Source organism: Castor canadensis, chromosome 10 (genome assembly GCF_047511655.1).
Source record: "Castor canadensis chromosome 10, mCasCan1.hap1v2, whole genome shotgun sequence".
Lineage (NCBI taxonomy): Eukaryota > Metazoa > Chordata > Mammalia > Rodentia > Castoridae > Castor > Castor canadensis.
In genome coordinates, this window is record NC_133395.1 from 102,464,542 (window position 1) to 102,490,687 (window position 26,146).

Genomic DNA, 26,146 nt, shown 5'->3' on the forward strand with positions numbered 1-26,146 from the left:
TATGGATGTAAAATTGGCACATAATACCAGGGATTTCATAGACCCCTTTGAGGCCCATGTAAAGAATGTGTGTACTAGATGGGAGGAATCAACAGTACATGGAAGCCTCAGGGATGGGACTGACTTAGGGAGAACTTGCATATACTTTGGCAAGAGCTACAAGGGAACTGGTTTTTTCTGAAGGTGATCATCCCCTGCCACCATCACTCAAAGCTAAATAAATTGTGTAGAGAAAATTCCTGGACCTTTGTGTCACCAAGTTCTGGCTTTGGATGCAGGTGGTGCTGTCTCTAGCTGTCCGTCCTCGGACAAATTATTTTTTTCTTTACTTTTATTATTGTTGTACTGGGTGTACATTGTGACATTGACAAACATTCTTACCATATATCATAACTGAATTTGCTCCCCCGTCATTCTCCTTTTTCACCCATACCCCTCATTCCTGGAATACTTTCAACATTTTTGAAATTTACATTTCAAAATTTTTCCATTTGCATACATATGTACAGAATATTTCCACTATATTGACCCTCTAACCACCTTTCCTTGTATCCTCCCCTCTCCCACTGGTGCCAACCCCCAGTCAGGACCTGCTTTGCCTTTCTGTGCTCTGTTTTTATAAAAAAAAATTACATTTTTGTTTGTTTAAAATAGCTATACAGGGTGTTTCATTATGGTATTTCCATGTATATGCATTATGACCCAAATTGGTTTATCCTTCTATTTTTCTCCTTTCTACTTTATTTCCCTTCTTATGGTGATTTTAACATGTTTAAAAATTCTATATGCATACTTGTATAAAAAGTATATTAACTATATTCACCTTCTTAACTGGACAAATTATTTTATCCTGCTAAATATTCTTTTGTTGATCTGTGAAGGGGAGGTAAAATCTACCACAGATGATTGTGATAAATGCCAAATGATAGATAAAATGTATAGCTGAGTACTGGAGTAGACTGAACAAAAATAAACTTTTCTCAGTAATTCTCAAAGGTCATGAATAGAAAGGAAGAACAAGAAAAAGCCTAATCCCGCCTCTGCATACGTTCTTGATAACTATGTTCCCTTTTTACTGTTAAGAATTACAGACAGCATCCTAGCTTTGTGTGGGAAGTTATAATACAAGTCTTAACTCCAAATATGCACCAAATTTGTGTCTTTGAAAAAAACCTGTAAAAATGAATTGAAACGTGATATTATGATATCTTAAAGTTTTTTATAAGTATTCTAAGCAAAGTGTGAATGAACATTGTAAAAAATGAAATGTACTTGAAAAATTCAAAGTGTTTTCCATGAGGAGAAAGCTATCCTCAATTCCTATTTAATAGAAGAGGAAATGAGGTTGAATTTTAAGGTAGAACTTAATAATGGGAAAGAAAAATAACTATATATCAAGTGGAAAGGGATAATGTTAAATAATAACAGAGTATATAACAAAAGTTAAATGCCTGTCCTTAATATTCTGACAGGAACATAGTTTTCAAAGGCTTTTGGGTAATGGGCTTTTAAAAATGTTCAATTAGGATAAGATCTGGAGGATGTGAACCAGATATTCTTAGCAGCTATCAGGAAGTCTGTTGCAGGTGAATTGTACTTAATTCACCAAGAAACAAATTTGTATGGTGTGCCTACCACCTCCGAAGTTCTGACCCAGGCATTTCAGGGTGTGAAAGACCTGTCATCTTCAAGGAACATAAGCCAGGTGGGGGAGTTCAGCACACACCTGAGAAAAGACGAGGGATGGGGCAATGATTTTCCAAGTTGTTGAAGAAGTTTGGAGATTGCAGTTGATGGCAACCTTCATAGTGAAGATGGACAGAGCCTGGGAGATTAGGAGGTTCACTGTCTTCCCATCTCAGCAAGTAGCAGCACTGCTCATTCAAGTGTTTCATCCAAATACCTAGACATCGTACTTCCTCTTTTCCTAACTCCCAAATTCAAACGTGCAGCAACTCCTCCATATTCTATCTCCAAAACACATGTTGAGTCAGCTTGCTTTTACAGTATCCATTTCTGCCATTTAGGTCACAGCACTGCCACCCATTGGGATGTTCTAGTGGTCTATGAACTGATCCCTCTCTTTCCATTGTGGCCCATCCTCCAATCTTCTTTCCACAAAGTGGCTAGAGTGATGATGCCACTATCTCAGTTTAAACTTTTTAAAGTTCTGTTGGGCTAAAACCAAAATCTTTGCCTCTCTCTATACCTACCAGATTCTGTATGATGGGGACCACCCCACTGTTCTTGCCCCCTCTTCTTTTTGCCTTGGCTTCATATGGTGGAGTCTCTCTGGCTTCCCATGATGTTTTGATCTGGTTAGATATGCAATAGGGAAAAAAGAATGTGAAAGCATTAAAGGCTTTAGAAAGATATCAGTTCTCCCTACCAAGAAGAGCTTGGTTTTGTAATGATTTTACCACAGAAATGGGGGCATATAAGTGTGAAATATAGGAAGCATGGGTTGATTTCAAGAATCCCTGAAAACTATCCTTTAGTTTCTTTCTACCAGCTTCATTCAATTATTTCTCAGGATAATATATTTTATTAAATTCCCACCAAGAAGTACAGCCAATATTTCCTGTGTACCAGGTACAGAAACTATGATGATAAAACAAATAGACATAGGGACCCTATAGTCTTAGCACTTTGCAGACTACTGGGGGACTTAGAGAATTACAGCAGACGATAATTACCATGAGGAGTTTTACAAGGTGCCATGAGAACACAGGGGTGGGGCACCTAACTCAGAGTTGGGAGGTCAAGGAAAGCTTCCCAAGGGAAATGCTATTTTAGCTGAAGCCTGAAATAGTGGGAAGTAGGGCAGAAGGCAGGGACAATTATTCAAGTGTTCTTGGCAGGGGAAACAGCACATGTGAAAGGACTGTACAGTTGTCCTTTGGTATCCATGGGGATTGGTTCCAGGACAAACACACGCCCCCTCTGCAGTGGATACATACTCTGCAAATGCTCCAGTTCCTTATATAAAATAATGTTGTAGCTGCATAGAACCTATGCACACTCTCCCATATATTTTGAAGTATCTCTAGATTACTTCTAACAATATAATGTAAATTTTATGCAAAAAATGTTATATGAATTTTTAAAGGAATAGTGACAAAAAAGAAAAAATCTGTGCATACTCAATACAAATGCAATTTTTAAAAAATGTATCTGTGGTTTGTTGAATCCATGGATGCAGATCCTACAGTCATGGAGAGCCAACTGGATGAAGGGAGAAAGTGGCCCTTTCATGGTAGCCAAGAATATTCAGGATTGTTGTAACATAATGGGAGAATGGAGGAATGGAGAGAAGAGGAGCCATCTGAATATTAAACAGAGACTTATTTGTATAAAGCTTTATAAACCATTGTAAGGTCTTTAGATCTATTGGTAACAAATGACAGGGGAGGCGTATGATCTGATATATGTTTTAGAAAGATCACTTGGTCAGAGTATGAATTAGGGCTAAGGTGAGATGTTGACAGGACATCTGAAAGACTACTCTAATCAGCAAGACGTAATGCTCATATGAGACAAGGTTGAAGTGGAAATACTGGCAAGTCTAGAAGAGAGATATAGAAAGGAAAAACCATAAGACTTGGAGACAAACTGAATGATGCAGGGATGAGGAGAGAAAAAGAGCAATAAGAATGAATCCTAAGTTTCCACTATAAGTAACTCTCACTGGGAACCATTTGTTGAGACTAGGCTCATGGGGAAGATGGGAAGAAGTCACACCTGATAGAAAACACCTTTCTATTTTGTGTAAGAACACCTTTCTCTTTTTTGTAAGAACACCTTTCTCTTTTGTGTGGCATTGTCTCTAAAAATTCTGAAAATAGCTGGAAAGGGGGAGGGGCAAGAGGGCACCCAAGAGAATCACTGAATCCCTCCTAATTTTGCTGAATCCTTGACCAAGACACAAAGTTAAACCTTCTGCCATTAATAAATGATATTATAGAGAAGTATTGAGTCTGCTAGGAAATAGCAATGTCCTCCCTGCTCCATTATTTTGTGGCACCTGGTATTTATAATTTCCAGAATCCTATCTGCTTTGAACAAGGTGATGCCAGCCCCTCAGGGAATGAATAAAGGTGTTTCTCTGTCCCAACTGGCTTCATGTCCCTCATCAGCCATACACAGGCTCTTATTTGCATTTTGGATGAGTAAATGTCTGGGCTATATGGTGTTTTATAAGCTTAATGGACATGTGAATGTGGGAGAGACAGAGACACAGAGAAAGATGACAGTAGATAGCTGCTGAGACACCACCCAATTAATTTAATGTCTGTGACATCATCCCACTTTAGTTGAAGGCTTCTGAACTGAGTAGCTCTTGTTTTACTTGTTATTTAAGCTCTTGTTAAACAGCGTGCTGCATGAGAAAGAAAGTTCCAGCAGAACAGCACCTGGCATTGGGGCTGGATAATTCATTGTTGTGGAAGGAGCCTGTGTATTACAGGTGTTGAGCAGCATCACTGGCCTCTACCCACCAGATGCCAGCAGAGAATCCCCCATGCCCAATGGTGACAACCAAGTGTGTCTCCAAACCTTGCCATATGTCCACTGGGGGATAGAATTTGCCCCAGTTGAGAATCATTGCTTTAGGGCCGATCTTCTCAAACTGTGGTGCTCAAACCAGGAGCATTGGCATTTCCAAAGAAATTGTTGAGCCTGCAAATTCTGGGATTCCACCCAGAGAAACTGTAGGGATGGGAAACAGCAATCTGTTTAAGAAGCCCTCCAGTGAACTCTGAGGCACACTAGCTTGAGAAGGCTTTAGTGCAGATGAATGGTCACTAATGTTTCACAAGAAATAATTATGTAAAAAAAGATTTTGAATAAGGGAAACTTCTCTCTCCTTTATTCTTTCCTTTTAAGAAAGGAAATAAAAATACATTGGCTTTTTGTTTGTTTGTTTGCTTTTTGCAGGCTGGGGATGGAGCCCATTCCAGGCTAGCGTTCTGCCAATGAACTATACCCCTAGGTTAGGCTATCTCAAGGTCTCAAAAAGCTCACACTGGCCTCGAACTTTTGATTCTACTGCCTCAGCCTCCCAAGTGCTGAGATTACCACCACATCTAGCTACATCATCTTATTCTTGAAAAGCAAAGGTTATTGGTAGGTTTTTATCATGGAACATTCATAGGAATAGACAACCATTTTTAAGTCACTTGGAAAGTTTGTTACTTTGAACAGAATTATTTTTTCCTTCGTTCACAAAGATCAAGCAGTAATAGCATGATCAGGTATCAGATTTTAAATAAACTTGTGGAAAAAATATTTTGCAAATAGAAACATTTTACAGAGCCTGCAATGTGATACACAACTTCTGTTTGAGTTAGGAGGCCTGTTTTCTTCCTTACCTTCTTCCCCTACCATTTGTTCACTCACCCCCTTTTTCACCCCAAATAGGAGAATAGGAGAGTGGAGTTTTCTGATTTGTTTAAGCAGCAGTTTTATCATGCATACTATGAACTATAAAAGTTCTATTTTTCAAGTGTATTCCAAATTCTGTGCATTGCTGAAGTGTTTGGTAATGCCAGTATCTTCCATGAAATGTTTATGGACCCCTGAATATTAAATTGGATGCCAAAAATTGTTTCATCAGAAAGGAAATCACACTCCACTTATTTTTACTTAAAAGCACAGTTATACCAACATAAGAAAGAAACATTTTGTAAGATTTCATTTGTGAATTTATTCATTTTGTCAAGGATTCATTTGTTCAAAAACTATTATTGTCCACTGTAAATGAAAATATATTCTCAGACTTCATGGATCCTATTTTTTATAACCACTGAGTGTAGAAGACAAAAACCAACCCAGAATTTCAAATTTTGGATAGTGCTGTATAGGTTGTGAGGTCAATCTAGTGAGTTGAAGCAGTTTTTATAATTGTTTCTTTAATAAACAAACAAAAGTAGAAACCAGATTTCACTATACCAAGCTTCTTTAGTCTGTTTTTCAATAAACTATTGTCTTTGTGTGTGTGTGTGTGTGTGTGTGTGTGTATAAACCCATGTGAAATATTTGTCATGAGATTTTAAAGTTTGAAAAATATGGAAATTAAAAAATTACTGAAATAAGAGAAACTGCAATATGCTGTGGAAAGGCCGAGGGGCTGCGATGGAAAATCACAGAGAGGAGAGGAGACTGCCTTTCTTGGTGAGGTAGCTGTATCCCAGGCAGAATAGGCAAACCGAGGAAGCAGCAGGACAGAGTTAGGAACAGCCTCCCAGACAAGGGGAGAAACAGGGCAGAGGTTCAGTTTGGGCCTGAATAGCTGGAGTGTGGCACCTAAATGGCAAAGAAAATAGGCAGTTTGTTTCCTTCCTCTTTATAAAGGAAGTTGTTAGAACTTTAGGCTGATAGAAAGACAAAAGAAAGACATGCACCTACTCCATAAATACAGAAGGGTTTCACTGAAAAGACATGGGATGAATCCCTACTTCAAATAACTATAGGAAGAAAATATATATTCCATTAAATTTGGCAAGTATTTTTTGAGTTTTTAACATGAGCAAAGCATTAACTGTGGTGAATTCAAAGATAAGAAAGAGTTTTAAGGTGAATGTGGTTCTATGTACACATGTATGCAAAAGACCAAAGGTCATAATTTATCTATTAATAAAAAAGTCACCACTCATTCTCCTTTTTAAAAGACCTATTCCATATGCCTCACATTTATTTTTCTCTATTTGGCCAAATAAAAAAGTGTTCATTCACTCCAGAACATTTTGCTACCTACTATTTAGCTACTTGCTCCGATCAGGGCTTAGAAGAGTGGGATGTGCTGTTTCAATTTCACACATTAGAGCTTTAAACAAAGCTTTGCAGAGACTTCATACCTCCAGGACACCCGAATCCTGACTCTAAAGCTTCCTAGTTCTTCATGGAATCTCAGATTCCAAAGCCAGCAGCACTTTGGAAGAAACTTTGCTGGGATGGCAACAAACTTGTCATTCCTGTTATTAATATTATTGTTGTTATTATTTTAATGTACTCTTATCTCCTGGCTGTCTCACTGCATAAGCCCATCTGCCTAGAGTGTATTTTGTAATCCTTCCTAGTGTCTCTTTCCCAACCTTGCTGCCACCTTACAGCCTGCACCTTTTTCAAAACTAACTTTCTTCACCAGGTAGGCAGAATTCACAGGAGTTGTAGCCATGACTACCAAGAGGTTGTCAGTATAGACTTACAGCCTTGACTGTAGGACCTCAGGCCATTGGCAAGTGGTCTGGAAACCCCAGACCATGCTTTACACTAATTCAAGGCAACTGGAATTAGAAAAAAAATTGCGTTTGGGTAGAACAAAGTCATGAGGAAATTCTTGAAGAATTTTTTTAAGTAAACAGTTTAGGACAGCAATTTGCAACATCAAGAGCCTACTAAGGGTTCATATTCTTTTAAGCAATAATTATGGAATCTTCTGGAATACTTCTCAGATTTTTTTCCTACAGAAATAGTCCAGAATTCAGAAATAAATTTTGTGGCATTCAGAAATGTTATTTGAGGCATTTGTATTTGGAAATGAATCAAACATCTTTCAATAGGAGAATGTTAACTATATAATATGTACCTATATGTTGGGTTATTTAAAATCATTTAAACTACTCTTTATGAAAAGACTATAGCTTGGGGAAGTGGTTAAATTAAAATATTAGGAGGAAAAGGATAAAAGTGGGAATTTATGATACAATTTCAACTATTGTATGTACAAAACAGATGTGTGGAACACTAAAGGAAATGAGTTGGGAAGTCTGGATAGTTGCATTACTACTTGTTTTTTTCTAATATCTTTTTTGTTTTTATTTATGTGTGTGTGTGCCAGAAACAGTTCTAAGCACTTTTCCTACATTAGCTAAATTTTTAAAATGTTATCATTAATAGTACAAGGGAGTTTCATTATAAAAATTTCATAGATAAATACAGTGTACTCTGGGCAGGTTCACCCCCTCCAATATATTCCCTTGGCCCTCCTTCCTCCTCTTCCCCCCCACTTTTTCAAACAGTATTTGGTGGATTTCATTGTGCTATCTTTATACAATGTATGTAATATTCTTCAAACTTCACTTCCTGGTACTCCCCTTATCTCCCTCTTCCTTCCCACTGATTCTGCCACCCCCCATAGTTCCCCTTTTACATTCATGTCCCATTTTCATTATTGTTGTCATTGTAGACCTAGATTTCACATATGAGTGAAAGCATGTGGCATTTGACTTTTTGAACTTGGCTTATTTTGCTTAAAACGATCTCTAGCTCCATCCATTTTCCTACAAATTACAAAATTTTGTTCTCTTTATGCTCAATAATACTCTATTGTGTATATATACCACATTTTCCTTATCCATTGGTTAGTTGCTGGGCCCATAGGCAGATTCCTTAGCTCAGCAATTGTACATAGTGCTGGATGAACATGGTGTGCAGGTGTCTCTCTTGTGTATTGATTTACACTCCTTCAGATACATTCTCCAGAGTGGTGTATCTGGGTCATAAGCTAGGTCTATTTTTAGCTTTTTGATGAACCTTGATAATGATTTACACAGCATTAATTTACATTCCCACCAGCAGTGTATGATGGTTCCCATTTCCCCACATCCTGTCTAGCATGTGTTGTTTTTTTTTTGATGATTGTCATTCTGCCTGGGATAAGATAGAATCTCAGTGATGTTTTGATTTGCATTTCCTTTGTGGATAACAATGTTGAACATATCTTTATGTATTTGCTAGCCATTTGCATTTCTTCTTTTGAAAACTGTTCAACTTGTTTGCTCAGTTAATCATTGGATTATTTGTTCTTTTGCTGTTTAGCTTTTTGAGCTCTTTGTATATTCTGAATATTACTCCTTTATCTGCTAAATAGCTGTTGAAGATTTTCTCCCATTCTGTGGGTTGTCTCTTGATTCTGGCAACTGGTTTTTTTTTTTTTTTTTGATGTGCAGAAACCTTTTCAATTTGATGCAGCCACATTTGTCAATTCTTGCTCTCTTACTTCCTGGACAATTGAAGTCCTATTCAGAAAATAATTACATATGTCTAAATCTTCCAGAGTTTTGCCTATTTTTTTCCTGTGGTAGTTTCAAAGTTTCAGGACTTACACTAAAAGCTCTGATCCATTTTGAATTGATTTGTATACAAGGTGAGAGACAGGAGTTTAGTTTCAGGTTTTAACTATAGATAGTTAGTTTTCCCAGTACCATTTGTTGAAGAGGTTGTCTTTTCTCCAGTGTATGTTTTTGGTTCCTTTGTCAAAAATCAGATAGCTGTAGTTTGTGGTTTGATTTCTAGGTCTTCTATTCCATTGGTCTCTCTGTATGCTGATACAATGCTGTTCTTGTTACTCTTTAGTATAATTTAAAATCTGGTATTGTCACATCTCCAGCCTTGCTCTTTTCACTACGGATTACGTTTGCTATTTGGGGTCTTTTATGCTTCTATATGAATTTTAGGGTTGATTTTTCTACATTGGAATTTTGATGGGCATTGCTTTGCATCTGTAGACTGCTTCCAATATTATAACCATTTTCATAATATTAATTCTTCCAATTCATGAACATGGGGGGTTTTCCCGTATTCTGATATTTTCTTCAAGGTTTTGTCATTTTCATTGTAGAGGTCACCTCCTTGGTTAAGTTTATACCTAGGTTTTTTTTTTTTTTTTTTTGTCTTTTTTCCATTGTAAATGGAATTGTTTTCCTGATTTCTTTCTCAGCCTATTCATTTTTGGTATATAGAAAATATACTAAATTTTGTATGTTGATTTTATATCCTGCTGCATTTCCAAAAGTGTTTAATCACAGTTTTTCAGTTGAATTTTTAAAGTCTCTTAAGTGTAGGATCATATCCTATGCAAATTGGAAAGATTTCTCTTCTTCCTTCCCTATTCATAGCCTTTTTATTTCTTCCTGCTGCCTTATTGCTCTGACTAGGAATTCTAGTATTATATTGAGTAAGAGTGGGGAAAGCGGACACCCTTGCCTCATTCCTGACTTTAGAAGAAATGATTTTAGTTTTTTCCTCTATAGTATGATGCTGGCTATAGGTTTGTTGAATATAGCCTTTAATATGTTGAAGTACATATCTTTTATTCCTAATTTCTTCACAGCATTTATCATAAAATGATATTGGATTTTGTCAAAGACTTTTTGTGCATCAATTGAGATGCTCATATGATTGTTTTTGTTTTAGATTTTTATACAATGACTATATGTTTTTTTATGTTCCAAACAAATCAACATTAGCTCTAGCATTACCAGGTTGTTTCTCTTCAATGAACATAAAAATAATTTGGGATTTCTGATAGTGTTCACCATATGTATGGCACCATGTAGGCTATCAAATTTACTTGCCAACTTTGATGAGTATATATGGTTTAGTTGTAGTCACAAACTATTTCCAAGTAATAAAGCAACATTAGTGTGTTATTAAAGCAAGTTTTGGACCCCAGACCCTAATTCCTGGGCTTCCACATGTTAGGTCTGTCCACTCACCTCTACACACAAAATAAAGAAACAAGGTGAAGGGCAGAGAAAGGAGATTTATTACACAGCCAGGGACATACTGTGAGAAGATACAAGTAAGCACTCAGAATAGACAAAGAATTATGGCAAAGAACAAAAGTTATGCATAGTTAAATGGTCCCAGTCACAGATGTGTTCCAATAGTCCAGTGGAGCCTGGTTGACTATTATCTCAGTCCTTATTCTTCGAGGGTTCTGCTGAAGTTGTTATCGCTGTCATCACTTGAGGGGAGCAATCTGGTTCCCAAGACATGATAATTCTTGCTCCAGGCTGCAGCCTCATCATTATAGGTAATTGTTCTCATTTGGAGAGATGGTCTGTCCTGCAAGGCTCCCCTGTTCCTTAGGGATAGTTTCAATCCCTGGTCATAAAGATGTTATCAATCATTCCTTGATTCCAAGGTGGTTGCAGAAGACAATGGTTCAGAGCAAAGGACAGCAGGTACAAAATGGAGGCAGAGATGCCAAACTTTTCTTCTGTTGTTAGGTAGTTTGTGGAACCAAGTAAGGAGTTGATGCTTTTCAGCAAAAGCAGCTTAAGTAACTCTTACCTTGCCATTTATTTTGGAATGCTTATAAAAACAATCAAGAACTCCTATTGGAGGTTTCATTCTTTAACTTGAAGAAAAAGAATTTTCTTCAAAGGAAAAAGAATTTTCCTTTGCTTTAAAAATGTAATGTTTTAAAGAATCATATGATATGCTAATTGACTCATACTAAATTTTGTCAACTAATTGTAAGAAAGTAAAATGAAAACTATTTGCCTGCAGGCAGATAGAAAAAAAATTTTTTTTTTCATTCTACAAGGTAATGAGCCAATTCAAGGACTTTGAACAAGGGACAGGAAGCAAAGGGAGCAAAGCTAACATTGTCAAACTATGCTATGCCTTAGAAAGAAAAAGACTAGCTGTCCTGATCTCCTTGAAAATTTGTTGACACAGCCACCTCCATTCCTAGGGGCCAATTTGGTTGGCTCCAGGCAGGCAAATACAAGAAAACTTGCTCCTCTTCTTTGAGAGAACTTCTCCCTTGTTCCTCAGCCCTGTTTATAATTTCTGCTCTCAAGAAGTCTATATTTATGACAACTCAGTCATCTTGGGCTCTGCGTCTCCATTTCCATGTGAGGACCAGAGCCCTCTGTGGAAAGCAGCTTCATAGAAGAGACCACATTGTTGACAGATTTGAGCCTCCTCCCTGTGGGTGGTCAGAGACAGGGAAGTCTGAGCTTTCAGATGTAGGCCTGTCAGGTGCCAGGAAATTTAGATTCGGGGAGCTGTTATCTATTACAGTTATGAGCCTCCTGAAAACCAGAATTACAGGTAACTAATATTCCTTCTGTGTGCCAAAGCAAACCCCAAACCTTTAATCCCCAAATGACTGGGCTATTAATATTAAAATGGTTTCTTTTATAGAGCATGTGTAATGATTTGTTAGTCTCTGGACCTAAGCAATAAAAACACCATTGAAGGGCTCTAACGTGGAAGCATTTCTAAATGAACAAGGGGGAAGTGCATTATCTGTTGGAAAAGACCCTTTTGGAAAACTATTTCAGGGAGCAGATAGACTCAGATTTCTTGGGAGTGAACTCAGGTTCAGGAAAAAAAAGGTCTAAGAGGCTTAGGAGAAGGAGCCAAGACAGAATTAAAGAAAGGCAGACTTGATTTTGAAGCCGGCAAAAAACGAGGTGCAAGTTCCTGAGCTCTTTTCATCCTTTCCTTCCCCATCTGAAAAAATGGAGCTGATCATAACTACTCTTACTAGTAGATACAGAGGGGAATTCTATAATGGGTGTGAAATGCCTGGCTTCTGTGGTGCAATTCACATGCCTCTTTACCTCAGTATTAAAATATATAAAAATGCTTCCCACTCATTGTACCAGTCTACCTTTACTTCTCATTTGGTAATTATAATGCAACCTACAAATTGTTTTGTCTAAATTAGTTTTGAATCAGTTACCACCCATATATGTGTAGATGCTAATATTAATCCATGTACCATCCTCCTTGACCTCATCCCACACATGCAACTTCTGTTGCCAGTAAAAACCCCAGAGCAAGGTGCTGGTGCTACATCCACCACCCACCCAATGCTAACGCACACAGCCCATACTCCATCTGCTAATTCTGACCTCCATGCCCCTTGCACTCTATTCAAATGACTTTCCAAGTAATAATAAAAGTCAATGCACAGACAAATGTATACATGAAACAGATTTGTTATGCAGAAAAATAATTATTCATGAGAGGGAAAAATTAATGGACAAGCTCAAGATTGTGATGTTGAGAGGGAAAAATAAAAAGCAGGTAACTTTAGGAGAGATGTCTGAAGATGAAACAGCTGTATTTTTATGTACGCCAGCTACATCTACTGCAGTGCCTCTCAAATATTAGCAATGCACTTCAGTCACTAGAGAACCTTAGGTTAAGAATTCCAACCCCACAGCTTCTGCAGGTTTTGGGTGAGGCCAGACAATTCACACTCCTAAATAGGTCCCAGCTTAGCCTGCCCAGCTCATCCAGGAAACACACTATGAGAACCACCAGTTTACACAGTTTATGAAATGAGTTTAGGAGCTTTTCATCTTTTCTATCACCTAGAATTATTTCAATAATATTGAAGACCTCTGCCCCTTTAAAGCTACCTTGAACCCCTGGTAGCACTCCTCCCCTTAAATGGTAGACTTTTAATTGCCATTTCAATCTCTTTTTATTAAGTTCTTGTAATTTTTGTTGGGTCCATTAATTCTTGTTTCACTAAGAAATAACCTATTTTTCACATTTATTGAGATGGGGTGAATGTAGTACTTTCTTACTATTTTAAAAAACTTTTATCCATCCTAATATTTCCCCTCCTTTCCTTAATCTCACTCATGAGATGTTATATATTTTATAAATGAACCAGTTACTGAATTGATTTTTTCTACCATTTTTGTTTCTGACTTTATTCATTTCACTACCTTCATACTTTATTTAGGTTTATTCTTTTGTTTATCATGATAATATCATGATAAACATCATAACAACACATTTCCCTCTGAGTACACTATAAACTGTGTTCCATAAATTTTAGTAATAAATAATTCTATTTCAGTTTATTATTTTGAGTTTGCCTATTTCTTGTTTTTCCAGTAGTTAGAATTTACTAGCTATTGGCTTATTGTTTAATATCACCTTTATTTGCTTATTACCTAAGAAAATAAACTTATTAAAATATCTACTTTAAAAAATAAGTTAAGGGGTTTTAAAAATACATTTTATATATATAAATATTTTATGTATACATTTATATATTTAAATATATTTATTATATTTTATTATTAATATTTCATGACAACCAGAAATCTGTTTTGTTAATTTATATGGTGCAAGTTGTAAGTACAAATCTATTAGATTCAGTGTATGAATTATGTGATTCAAATCTGGTTGCTCTTTCTTGTATTTGGGCCTTGATCAATTCCAAAAATGCCAAAATTATTTCCCATAGCCTAAAATAATCTTTATTCCAAAACTTTACAAAGAAAATGCAGATCCCCCCCCCACAAAAAAGTAATGAAAGACAATTTCACTTATTCATGCAGGAGAACATTTTTAAATAAAATATTACCAAGTATAATCTAGAGGCGTTATAAATCCCTCTATGATCAAGAGGGATTTATTCTGGGCACCTGTGGCTCACACCTGTAATCATAGCTGCTCAGGAGGCAGAGATCAGGAGGCTTGCAGTTCAAAGCCAGCCTGGGCAAATACTTTGTGAGACCCTATCTTGGAAAAAAAAAAAGGCGGATAGAGTGGCTCAAGGTGTAGACCCTGAGTACAAACGCTAGTACCACACACACACACACACACACACACACACACACACACACACACAAAGAGAGACTTATTCTTAGAATATAAAATGGCTAAAATCAAGACATCTATCAAACAATTTATCTCATCAGTAAATTAAAGGAAACAATAAAGATTGTAACAATATATGTGGAAAAAGCATTTGTAGACTTCAGCAGCATTTTTAATTTTAAAAAATTACTTACTTACTATTAATGTTTTACTTACATGTCATAAAAGACCATCCACCAAAAACTAACAAATAACCAAATTCTCCCTAGTGAAATTCCTAGACTGTCTGTGGTAAAATCAGGCATAAAAGCATGTAGCAATTATCTCTTGTCACAATAACTCTGCATGAGAGCTTCTGAACATGGAAAGTAATAACAAACTTGTATGTAACCCACAGTCAGTGGGGATCAGGCTCACGCTCTGGGTGGCTACAGGTCCTCTACATAGTTCCACCACTGGACCTACTCATGTGTGTAGGGCTAGCTGGATGTGGGCTGATGTCTTCTACCAGAACAATGGAGAACTTGTGTTCTCCATATGTTTTCTTCCAGCAGCCGAGCCCAGGCATGCACTCATGGTAGCCGCATAGGAGCAAGAACAAGAGCCAGCCCGGTGTCAGTGCACTTCTCAGACCAGCAGCCCTTTGGCCAAAGCACTTGTGTGGCTGAGACTAGTTTCAGAATGTGATAGCTCTGCAACAAACTGAGGACCAACAAACGGAGGCCTGAGGCCATCCCCTCTGCCTTCTACAGATAGGGATCTCTTCCACCATCTTGGTCATCATTGTGTCAGAGGTCCAGTGAACTTAGTGAAACGAGAAGTAATTGGCATAAGTAATAACTAAGAGTAGTATCTTTTTTTGTTGATGATATGATTGTATACCTATAAAAGTCAAAGTACTCCAGTAAAAAAAAAAAATGCCACAGTCAATAAGGATATTTGACAAGATGTTTGGATTAAAAAATAAATGTAGAATAATCAATAGGTCTTCTTATAGTCAATCACTCAAAAATATTTTTTGAATACTGACTCAATACCAAGCATTTGTCCAGTTCCTGGAGATATGGTAATGAGCAAAAGAGACATATCTATGATAAGTCTGGGGAATTCTGCTGTGTACATAACTGTGACAAGCATGTTCCATTCTAGGCAGAGGGAACAGCAAGCTCACAGGCTTCAGACAAAGTTGTAGTGCTATGCTTTATTTTTAAAAATCATCTGTTACAAATGGAGATGGAATTGTCACCATAACAACACAAGTTATTAATGCATTTAATAAGAAATGATCATTTGAGGGATATAAAATAAGGTTGGTTAAAAAAAGAAAGAACAATTTTTTTGGTAGTATGAGAGTTTGGAGCTCAGGGCCTTGGCTTGTTAAGCAGGCACTCTACCACTTGAGCCATGTCCACAGCCCTTTTTTGCCTTAGTTATTTTTCAGATAAGATTTTGCTTTTTTGCCTGGGCTGGACTTGAACTGTGATCTTCCTAATCTCCATCTCTTTAGTAGCTGAGATTACAGACACATGCCACCACATCCAGCAAGAAAGCTATTTTCAAAAACCTAGGAGGTTTAACTTGCCTTACCAGGTATTTGAACATATGAAAATGTAGGAAAACAACATGATATTGGCAAAGGAATAAACAAATTGTTCAGTATAATACAGTCTCCATCTAAAACTAAAGTTATTCCCACTTGCTAACATATTCAAAAGTCAATTACAGATAGAGGTATAAAGATACATTTTTTAAATTAAACAACAATCACACATTGGTTTTCTCTTGCTGCCCTAACAAATTATCAAAAACCTAGAGATTAACTGGAACAAATGCCTTGCAGCTCTGTAGGTAAGAGTCTTATACAGGTTTCACACACCAAGATGTTGGCAGGCTGTGCTCTTCTAGGGGCTAGGAGTGGGGGGTGGGAATCCCATTGCCTACCATTCCCAGAGGCTGCCCATAGCCTCTGGCTAATGGCTCCTCCCTCTACCTTTAAAGTCAACAGTATGGCCTCTCACTGACCCTGGGAAAGAGTCTCTCTCCCAAGGGCTTGAGTGATTGGACTTGATCCACCTGGATAATCTGGAATCATCTCTTATCCAAAAGTCTAGAACTTTAGTCACAGCTGCAAAGTTCTTTTGCCACATAAGGTAGCATATTCTCAGGTCTGGATGTGGGAAGAGGGACATCTCTGGGGACTTTCTTTGTGCCACCACAGACATTTTGGAGAAAATTTTTAGTACCCATGTCTCAGGGAAATATTTATAATCAACAGGGAACTAATTCACAAGGGATAAATGAAAAGATAGATCAGTGTACTACACCATGCAATTTTTAATTGTGCAATCTTACCAAACATACTGTAAACAAACTAAAAAAATACAGGCTAGGTATCTCACCACATGTGCAAAGTGTTTACAGCATTTACACAAATTGACAGAGAAAAAAACTGAAAAATGGAGAAAGAGTATGAATGACAATTCACTAAAAAAGCAAATCCAAGTGGCCAATTAAAGGAAAAAAATATGGAAGTACTACCCAACATCAGCAGTTATCAAAAAAAAAAACTCTCAAATTTATAGTAACAATGAGGACATTAGTTTCCTAACATTGCCATAACAAGTTATCCACAAACCTGAACCTGGTGACCTAAAATAGCAGGAATTTATTTTCTCACAATTCTAGAAGAAAGAATTTCAAAATCCGAGGTGTGAACAGGACCTCCTTTCCATTGAGGGCCTAGGAAAGTCCTTTCTTGACCTTCCAGTGTCAGTGACTCTAGGTTCCTTGGCATCCCAGTCTCTGTCTTTCACATGGCTCTTTCCTATTCTTCGCTGTGTATTTCTCCCTTCTGTGTCTCTTATAAAGATGCTTGTCATTGGATTAGGACTCACTGGATAATCCTGAATGGTCTCACCTAGTGATTCCAAATTATATCTGCAAAAACCCTTTTTCCAAATAAGATCAAGATCATACATTCTGGGGCTTATGTCATGAGCGCATTTTTCAGGAAGCTAAAATTCAGCCACTACAATGAGATATTGGCTGGGCTTCAGTGGCTCGTGCCTGGGATCCTAACTATTTGGGAGGCTGAGATTGGTAGGATCAAGGTTTGAGGCCAGCCCAGGGAAATAGTTTGAGAGACCCCTCCCCATCTCCAAAATAACCAGAGCAAAATGGACTGGAGGTATGGTTTAAGCACTAGAGTGCCTGCTTTGCAAGCACAAAGCCCTGAGTTCAAATCCTACTCCCACCAAAAAAATGAGATATTATCCCTCCCATAAAATTAGTAAGTATGTTAAAGGAGTTATATTCCCCACCACTGTGGTGGATGAAGAAGTAGAAGGCATCTAATACATGCCTATAGTCTCGTGACTCTTTGAAAAACAGCCTGGCATGCTATTAATCACACACACACACACACACACACACACACACACACACGCACACACACACACACACCCATGTTCTATATGACTCAGCTTCTGGAAACTAGCCCACAATCATAGAAGAACCAGTATGCAAGATGCTCTATATAAGAATTTTATTGCATTGTTGTTGTAGTGAGGGGGAAAGAATCTGGAAACTATGAATGCCCAGCAATTGGGGAATGGTTGGGAAAAAATTATGCACCTATTTTGTGTATATATATATATATATATATATACACTATATATATATATATATATATATACATATATATATATATACACATATATATATATATACACATATATATATATATTCAAGAAACATACGGGAGGATAAGTGTGCGAGTTTATCATGTGCAGAGTGAGTGGTAGATCCTTGGATCATGCCTGAATTCACGTTTGAAAGTTTAAATAGAACAGATAACTTCTTTTGGGTCACAATGCCTGTGATAGTGTATCAAGTTTGCCCTTCAGTCTTGGCATAACTATCACTGTCACTTGTCACCAGCCTCTGTGGTGTCCCATTGCTCATCCTCAGGTGAGCGGGTAGCACATGCTAGTCTTTCAAGCTCATTGTGAGCATATGCTAAATCCCTGGGCACAGGGAGAGTCCTGTTTTGTGATTTAACTGGGCAGATTTAGAGATGCAATCAGTTGTTTTTGACAGAGTCATTGCTGAGTAAGTGAGAAAACCAGCCGGCTAGGCCAGGACCTTAGAACCAGGGTGGAGCATGTCCTGCTCCCACCCCCACCCCGACTCCCAGTGTACTTGAAGCAATGAGAACTCACTGAAAAAGTCACATATCTTCCTCCTCCAGAGAAAACCACATGTATTTAAAGGTATAAACTCTGGTATGTTTGCTGGAGAAGAAAAAAAAAAAAAAAAAAAAAGACGCACTTGCCCAGGAACTGCAAGGCTTCCTGGAATTTCTGTTAAGAATTCAGATGTACACATGATAAATTTCTAAATAACATAATTTCAGCCAATACTATTAGCAAATAGAAAAAAAAAAGAAACACTGCTTTTTTGACCATAGATTGTTTAAAAATTTTAGGTAATCCTAGCTACTTGGGAGGCTGAGACCAGGGGATCATGGTTCAAGGCCAGCCAGATCAAATAGTTTGTGAGACCTCATCTTCAAAACAACCAGATCAAAAATGGAATGGAGGTGTGGCTCAAGCTGTGAAGTGTCTGCTTGGGAAGCATGAAGCCCTGAGTTCAAACCCCACTCCCACCTTAAAAAAAAAAAATTCAGAGTAAATGCAGTACCCTGGGGAAAGCAGAGATCTGATACAAGTATGGATTCCTCAGACTGTTCACATATGTATGAAACAGAATATCAGGTCTGCACAGAGTCAAAATACAAATAAGTGACATCAAATTTCTTGGAAAACATCCAAAGACTAAAGTAACTAAGTCTCCTTGCTCCAGGCAGGGCTCAGGGCATACCCAGCCCAGGCTCTTGAAGGTTGTTCTTATTGTTTAAAGAACCCATAGGTGTAACACATGACTATTACTTTCTTCTGCTATGTGTTTATCTTATTCTACAGTGAGCATAATTACTCTTCCATTCAAAAAAACAAATTAACAAAAAAAAAAAAAAACATCTTGTCTGTATGATTTGAGGATTTTTCATTAAGTATTTGAGGGAAGAATTTTTAAAGAAACAGCCAATTTGACTGTTTTCATCATCATGCCTAGAGGTGTTTTTTTTTCTTTTCATGATGATTTGTATGGAAGATTAAATTCCTCAATTTAATCTTCAATTGGTTACAAATGTGAGAAACAGTGTGCCTGGAGCAGGAAGAGAAAGGTCTTCAGAAGAAGGACGCAAGGCCAAATCTTGGCAATTCATTCTCCATTTTTTCATCTGTAAAGTAAGAGATGATGAGAAAGCCTCCCTACACAGAATTGTCACAGGCTTAGGACTAATGTTACCCAGCATGTGCAAACTGCATCCAACAGTTAATACTGTGTGAAAATCTTACCCATCATGTCTTCCTTCTTTGCATAAATAAGAGCAAAACAAGATCTCTTAGACCATTTGCTATTAAATACTTTGGGCCTCTTAATTTTCAATGATTTTTTTTCACCAGACCAGGTCAACTTTACTGCAATTGTATCAAACTGGAAGGAATGAAATTATTAAAAGGAAAAAGAGATGTTAAGAGTCAGGTTGTGGTTTCCATAGGCTGTGGGTAGCTCCAGGGCAAGGGTCTTCTGCCAGCTTGGTAAGCTTCAGGGTTTCGAGCTGGTTTTAAGTCTGCGATACTTCATCCTAGGCATATGTCTAGGAGAGTGCTACACTTTAATAAAAAGTGGAAGCAAAAAAAGAGAGAGAAAAAGAAAGATGCCCAGAAAGTAAATATCCACATAGTCTTGCATGGACCTCTTTTTTATTTTCTTTTTCTCATTTCATATGCACGTCTTCAGAGGAGAGACAGAAATTTACAACAGAGGTTTTCAGTAAAGGACAGCCATCAGACTGGCCTGGAGTTTTCTAAAAAGTATGAGAAATGAATCTGAGGATCTGGCTCAGCCTAGAGCCCTTGCCTAGCATATACGAGGCCCTTTAAATCTCCAGCACCCGCGAGGAGGGAAAGGAAGAAAAAGAAAAAGAAAAAATAAGAGAAAGACCCTCTCTCTCCCAAGGTGTGACTCAGCAAGTATGGATGGGGATCAGAAATGTGTATTTTTAAAAAAACTAACAACTTTAAAATTGGGAACTACTGCCCTAAACTCTAAAGAGCTTCTTATACTTTCCGCATGTTGGAATCACCTGAGGAATTAGAAGAAAGTCACAGACTGGGTCCCACAGCAAGAGATTCTGGTTTAATTGGTCTAAGGTATTGCCTCCACATCTAGAATCTGGATTTTTAGAAGCTCCTCAGGTGGTTCCAAAGTGCAGCATCATTTGTGAACAACTGCCTAAAACAGAGGGGAGGAGCCTGGAAATCTAGGTGTTTACCACCCGCAGGTGAGCACTGTGAAGGAATGTCACATCATTTCATTGTTTCAACCTAGTTCTATCAGCACCCCACCATTTTCCCTGGCCTGCTGCTCCCACACCCAGAAAATACTTGTTATATTTCTATAATGAGTATGCATTTATTTATGGGGCCTTAATATCCTATCTAGGTCATCACCATCTTTTTAGCCTGTAAATTTCTAAAGGACAGGAGCGAGAATGATTTAAAAGACAATCAATTTAAAATTACAGTTTAATAGATGATGACTATAATGCAGAGATTCTTTTCTGAAGCTCACCAGAGAAGCAATCTCCAGCATTTTGCATCTCCTCTTGTCTTCAGAAGGAAGATGAAATAGAAATAAACTATTTGTGGAGACTAAATGTCTTTCACAGAGGTTAGCATCGGACTCTCAGAAGTAAAAGAGGTAGAGTCACTTTGATGATGAAAATGGTACAGTTGATGAAAAATTAGTGCTTCGGATCACTGTTTATGCCACATTCTAATTCTTTGCCTCATTTCTGACCCATGGATTCTACCTTGCACTCTATACCTTTAAAGACGTCTCCCCTCAAATATGCCTTGTAATTTCTATATGCTGTTCAGTGGGGTTGGAAGGGGTTGGGCCTCTTGACATTTATTAAGGAAGTGGAAGTTGCTCCTTGAAATAAAGATTCAGAACCCAAAGTCTGAATCATCTTACCTGTTTGAGAAATCATTAAATCATTAAATTTCTATGAAGAGGTGGCAAAACCGGCATTATCTCTTGCTTAATTCTCTGAAACGTCAACAGGAAGTGTATGGATAGACCTATTCAGCTGGCATCCCTGAAAGAGCTATGCTCCTGTGCCAGATATGTCCCCTACCCTCCTTGAGGTTGTAGTAAACTCCTGATCACCTTTCATAGGTTATCTTCTTTCTGGAACTTTCCCAAGCTCACCAGGAAGGAGGATGAGGGATTGTTCTCTGCTTGTATTCTTACAGTATGTTGTACATATGTGGATTATGGGATGTATCACAGTGTGTTATAAATATTTATCTTCTGATCAGGCTTCTCCATTAGACTTGGCTCTTCTCAGTCTCTGAACTTAGTCCTATGCCTTGGTAAGTCAGAAATCATACCAAGTAATTATAGCACACAGAAACGAATTGCCCATCCTGTGCTGCTTCCTAACAATTTATCAGCATCAGCTTTGAACAGTGATGCTTCTACTGCAGCTAACATTGTCCTAAAATAGCCACATCAATGCTGTCTTTTAACTCAATAAATGTCGCATCTCCTTCTTTCCAAATAACTCCTGACTCTCCCAACTGGGCTCTAATGGAAGATCAAAGAGCCTCTTAAGACCTGGTCCTTTTTCCAATTCAAGAAGTGGGTTAATTCTAAGCTCTTGACTACACTAGAGTGACAATGGGGGCATATCTGACCTTTAATTCTAAATGAAATGAAAAAAACAATGAAAAGATAGGGAAGGAAAAGCTAAGTGGAAAGCTGGGGTAGGAAAAGCAAATAACATTTTGATGAGATGGGACCTTGATTACTTATCAGTGCTGTTCAATATTGCAGCTTATAGCCCCAGGTAGTTATTTAACTTATATGTAAATTAACAAAATTAAACAATTAAATATTTTGGTCTTTGCTAGTCATATCTCAGGTGCTCAATAGCTACATGGGGCTCATGACACTGGACAGTGCAGATAGAGAACATTATCTAACTGGCCTCTTGGATAGCATCTTTTTTGTAGATGGACACATGACACCTGGCGAAACTCAGTTACTAACCTGAGGATGCACCCAGCCTTGGTACCCAAACTTCAGGAATCTAGGCTAGTCTTGGAACACTCCTTGCTGAGGTGTTTGCCCCTTTTTACTATTTAGTTTGCTGGGTAAGCCAAAGAATATGAGGAAGGTAGCAAGTTCTAGTTGAATTAAAAAGTACAAAGCAGCTATTAAGTGCTATTGTACATAGTAAAGTTGCTGAAATGAAAATTTCAGTTAAAAAATCCATAGCATAGCGATTATCTTAAATAGAAAGTTTAACTTCAGAATAAAACTTGTCTTATACTTAAGATAAAACATTCAGCTATGTCACCCTAAAAAGCAACATCCAATCACTTAACAATATCAGGCAAGGAAGCGACAAATCCATAACCTCTGATGTGCACACTTGTGCTTGTTGAAATGCCTGCTATTATAATTACATATTATCTTGTAGGAAAATATTCACCAAAGAGAAATGTGTCCTTACATCTTCTGAGTGTACTTGCTTATGGGTAGGGCTGTCACACATTGTCCATAGAAGTTTTGACTCTTTAAAATAGGTCAAATATTTGTACGTGTTCAGATTTTTTTTTCACACTGATACCTTGAACTCATTTTAATAAAACAATGCTGTATCCATGTTTGATCTTTAGTAAAGAATATCAGCTTCCTTTATACATTTAAACTAGGCTCCCAGAAACCAAGGTGGTGAGTTTTTAGATCTGGGACAGCGTTCAAAATTTGAGTTGGTGTCACAGTTACAAGGACTTTTTTTTTTTTTTTGGATGTGGTGTTTCAGAAAGCTAACAGAGATTTTGCTGGATTCACAAATAATTTATCTTCCTGCATTGAGTGAAGACATCTCTATCCTGTTTCTTCTAGCACCTAGGATGACTGTGCCAGGAACCAGTGTGTTATTAGAAAGCTACTTGTAGCTGGTATTAGAGAAAGCTTTCTCTATTCCTTAGATTCAAATCAATAGTGTTCATATTATTTGACTGAAAATTATAGAAGCATATTATAGAAAACATGACCCATCATCCTCAGATCTGTTCAGATGTCTGGCAGGAATGATGCTTTTTTGCACCACCACAAAATAATGATGCAGGGAACTTTCAGCTACCTAATTTGTGGTGTAATCAGCTAATATTTGATACTTGATTCTGGAACAGACTAATGAGGGATAGCGTGTACAAAAATTATGAGAAACCAAAAAATAAAACTTTTGCAGCTGAAAAATTTATGGTATTTTTAGCAAATTGGCTAAATTCTCTAAGTTTCAAATAAATTAAATTTTTGTAGCTTTTAGTCAAAGTTCTGTTTTTGCACTCAAATGCCTCAATGTAGTTTATGGGATACCACTGTACTTACATAGTCTGAGCATACCTGGGATTGATCAGTGAGAGGGCTGGGAAGCGGGAATATGGTCCAAATTTGCAGCTAAAATCTCATGTTTATAGCCTCTTAGTATTACTCTCAGTGATGGATCTGGATTTGAACCCAGCACATCCTGACTTCAAAACCACTGTAAGATATTGATTCTCAGGGCAAGGTCAAAGACAGCCACTAACCTGGCTGAGCAGACTCAGGAATTTCAGAAGAGTTTGGACTGCTGTGTTCTGCCACAGACAGAAGTTGTGTTCTTTTAGTTTATCTGCCATATGTTCTTGATTTTGCCCTCCCTGGCCTTCCCACTCCAACAGATCTCACAAAGAGAGTAATCTAATCACTGTGTATGAGCATTTTGGCAAATTCCTTTCTCCAGAATTTCTGGAAAACAGTTGGGTTCCAACAAGTACAGTTTTAAATCCCTAATGGAGCACAGGTCGTGGGAGTAGCTATCCTTTGATGCCAGGGAGAGAGAAAGCTTTTAACAACCTGGGAATTAGGAACATGAAAATCGGAAACTGGAAAGACTTCCAAGAGTAGGTCTGAGGACTATGTCTTGTATTTCTGAATTTGGGATTTATGGCTAATTGTATTAATAGCCTTAATGCAAGATGTCCCCTTCACTTACTGACTTTTTAAAACTCTAATGTTTAATTATACTGCTAGAACCATAATTGAAAAGAGACACTGACTTCTTTACTCAACAAGCTTTGTCTTTTGCCCAATATTTGCCAGGTATGATGCTGGGAACTAGGAATTAATTGGTGAGGACAAGATGGTTCCTAACATCAAGCAGGGAGTCCATAGTCCATCTGGGAGGAAGGGCACAGAGCAAGATGGTACACACATGGCAGTGCATGGGGAGCAGAGGATGGAGTGAGCATGACACTGTTTGAGCTCAGCATCTGTGTCCCCAGTCAAAGCCTTATCACCACCACCAAGCCCAAGTATTAGAATCAGAAATGTCTCTGAGGCTGGGATGTAGCAAATGTAAGGCCCTGAGTTTAAACCCCAGTAGTAACTGCCAAAGAAAAGAAAAGTGTCTCTGATTCTCCTTAGGGCTGGAATCTATGATTTTTGTACTTATATGACCATGGAGCTCTTAAAGGACTGTTGTAAAAAAAACAACACATACTTATGGCTAAAAAAATAATAATAACTTAACAGTTTACGATATAAATATAAAAGTTCCCCTGCTTATCTCCCAACCATACTTTCTACAGGTAACTACTAGTAAGATTGTTCCATTTTCTTGTATACATGGCTGGAAATTCTGGAGATCCAGTATATATGTACATGTGGGAATATATGTGTGTGTGTGTATTTATATGGTTTACACAAATGAGGACATCTTGGGTAACTCACACCATCTCTGCTACAATGAGGTTAGTCAGAAAAACTTCAATAATCATTTTAGGGTCTTTTATTTCATGCCTGGCAGAGCGTAGAAAAATATTAGTTTCTAGGGCTAGATGACAGCTTTGAGATCTCCAGGGAAAAAGGTTTCAAGGTTAGTCATTGCTGTGCAGTAATGTTGCTGTAACTGTCTACAGCACCCACTGGGATGGACAATTACTAGAAAAACCAAGCACCTCTTCACAGAAAGAAATTGCTTTCCCAATTTCTAATTAATTAGACATTTAAAAAAAATAATTCAACTACTTAATGGTACATTATGTCTCATGTACAGGCCTAGGATTTGATGTTGGCTCGAAAATACTTGGTTTCCAAAATGTCTTATGTCAATTCAGACATTTTGGAACAGCCCAAAGAGGGACTCTGGCCCATGCCTCTCACAATTATTTACAGAATGTAGCACACAGACATTGAGAATCATATAGCTCAATAAGAGAAACACATGCATTGCATGTCATTAAAAGCAACTTACTAAATTTTCTGGAAAATCCCCACCCCCCCTTTCTATCTGAAAGGGAGTATAAGAACCAAATATTTTTCTCTCTGCCAAAGTTCTGGGGTTTTTGTTGGCTCATTTTTTTCAGCTCTAACATTATGGAAAACTTGATTGCCTCGCAGGCTTGTCTTAACACCATGGGTGGCTGAGGAAATCAAAAGGGAATACAGCCTCGTTCAATTCTTTTCTACTAGGAAATAATACCCAGGAGAGTTGATGTTGCCTGCCACAGTTAAAGTCAGGAGGCAGGAGGTTGGCCTTGCCCTAGACAGTGAGGCAGCTGTTCGTGAAACACATTGGAGGTCTTTGCTGAGATGG

General features: G+C 37.7%; 1 protein-coding gene across 13 annotated transcripts in view; it reads left to right on the forward strand.

Annotated features, from left to right (window-relative positions):
* Positions 1 to 26,146, forward strand: part of Thrb (thyroid hormone receptor beta) — a 407,107-nt gene that overhangs the window by 183,484 nt on the left and 197,477 nt on the right. The gene's annotated exons all lie outside the window — the stretch shown is intronic.